The following is a 2384-nucleotide window of genomic DNA, read 5'->3' on the forward strand; positions in this document are numbered from 1 at the left end:
TCTGGTTTAGAGGACCTCACGCGCTCCCCAACAGGCTCTGAGAGAGCAGGGCCCAGAGCGGTCACAGCCATCCACGCTGGCCCAGGAGAAGACACCAAGACATCATTTGTCTTTGGCCTCCAGAACTACCCCCCCTACAGTGAGAGGCAGGAGAGGATTCCTGCACAAGGACAGCCAAATGGAGGACCCTCCTTTGACCTAGTTTTGTCCTTTTTTGCCTCCAGGCCATGAACACCTCAAGGGTTCAGTTATCCCCCCTCTGCAGTTGGCTTCCTCTTTAGGTCTCAGATCTCTTCTCTGGAGCTGTGGTCCTGTATCTCTGGTGCTCTGCTGGAAGGTCCAGGAGGTGGTCCTCCACCACCTCATTTCCTGCAAGCCTGAAACGTCCCCCCAAAAGATGTTTCCCCATCTTTGTTAAAACAAAACCAGTGCTTGCTTCAGTAGCACGTATATTAAAATTGGAAGCATACGGAGATTAGCCCCTGCACAAGGATGACATGCAATTTCGTGAAGCATTCCATATATTTATTTATTTATTTTGGTCTTTTTGCCTTTTCTAGGGCCGCTTGCCATGGCATATGGAGGTTCCCAGGCTAGGGGTCGAATCTGAGCTGTAGCCACCAGCCTACACCAGAGCCACAGCAACTCAGGAATCGAGCCACGTCTGCAACCTACACCACAGCTCATGGCAATGCCAGATCCTTAACCCACTGAGCAAGGCCAGGGATCGAACCCGCAACCTCATCGTTCTTAGTCGGATTTGTTAACCGCTGCTCCATGATGGGAACTCCTCCATATTTTTAAATAAAGCTTCCCACAAAAAAGAAACTCATGGACTTGGAGAACAGACTTGGTGTTGCCAAGGGGGAGGAGGAGGGAGTGGGATGGACTGGGAGTCTGTTGTTTTTTTTTTTTTTGTCTTTTGTCTTTATAGGGCCACATCCACGGCATAGGGAGATTCCCAGGCTAGGGGTGTAATTGGAGCAACAGCTCCCAGCCTACACCATAGCCACAGCAACTCAGGATCCGAGCCACATCTGTGACCTACACCACAGCTCACAGCAATGCCAGATCTTTAACCCACTGAGCAAAGCCAGGGGTCAAACCCACAATCTCATGGGTCCTAGTTGGAACTCTGAGTCTGGGGTTTAATAGATGCAAACTACTGCCTTTGGAATGGATAAGCAATGAGATCCTGCTGTATAGCACTGGTAACTATATCTAGTCACTTATGATGGAGCATGGTGGAGGATAATGTGAGAAAAAGAATGTATATATGTATGTGTCACTGGGTCACTTTGCTGTGCAGTAGAAAATTGACAGAACACTGTAAACCAGGTATAATGGAAAAAATAAAAATCATTTCAAACCAAACCAAACCAAACAAACACAACCATTCTCCTGACCATACCTCTGAGTTACTTTTGGGTCTAGTCCCCTTTTCCCACTTCCTCCTGGCACATCATCTGGTCCTCAAGTCTTATCTGGTCTCCCTTCGTAAAAGCTTTCTGCTGACGTTTTGTACCCAGAGTGCTAGAAAAACAAGTCACTATCCCGGGCTCCTTCTCACCTCTACCTGTACCTTAATCCATACTGCAGGCTCACTGCATTTGAGACAACACATTCCTGATGTCTAAGTCACCCAGTTTGTGGTGTGTGACCGAAGCCTCACAAAGGATTATGCTGCCTGGCCCTCCCTACACAGCACCAGAGTGTCACAAGTGTCATCTCCCAGCACCTTGGCACTGGCTGCTTTCTGTGCCTGGAATGCACCCCACCCAGCCCCTTTGTCTAATTCAGTAAACTTCGTGTCCTTTACAATGGAGCATGTGTCCCTTCTTCTGTGATTCTTTCACCCGGTGTCACCTCCCAAGGAAAAAATCAATCTTTTCCTCCTCTTCGGTGACCAATCCGGACTCATACATTCCTTTCCTTGCACATGCAGTTGCAACCACCTACCTGCTTTGCCTTGGCTTTTATTTCTGTGTTTTTTTGTGTGTGTTATCTTTTTCCTTTTTTTTTTATTGAAGTAGAGTTGATTTACAATGTTGTAGCCCCCCCTTTTTCTGTCTTTTTAGGGTCACACCTGAGGCAGATGGAGGTTCTCAGGCTAGGGGTCCCATCAGAGCCGCAGCCACAGCCATGCTAGATCTGAGCCGCATGTTCGACCTACACCACAGCTCACTGCAAAGCCGGATCCTTAACCCACTGAGTGAGGCCAGGGATTGAACCTACATCCTCATGGATGCTAGTCAGATTTGTTTCCACTGAGCCATGACAGGAACTCCAGTGTTGTACCATTTTCTGCTGTACAGCAAAGTGACCCAGGCGTACATATATGTATGTACATTCTTTTTCTCATATCATCCCCTATCAGGTTCTAT

The 2384-nt window shown here is 47.9% G+C and overlaps 1 pseudogene; it reads left to right on the top strand.

Annotated features, from left to right (window-relative positions):
- The first annotated feature begins 428 nt into the window (after positions 1–428).
- LOC125137098 (uncharacterized) lies at positions 429–527 on the top strand (annotated as a pseudogene).
- The last annotated feature ends 1857 nt before the right edge of the window (positions 528–2384 follow it).

Source organism: Phacochoerus africanus, chromosome 9 (assembly GCF_016906955.1).
Source record: "Phacochoerus africanus isolate WHEZ1 chromosome 9, ROS_Pafr_v1, whole genome shotgun sequence".
Classification (NCBI taxonomy): domain Eukaryota; kingdom Metazoa; phylum Chordata; class Mammalia; order Artiodactyla; family Suidae; genus Phacochoerus; species Phacochoerus africanus.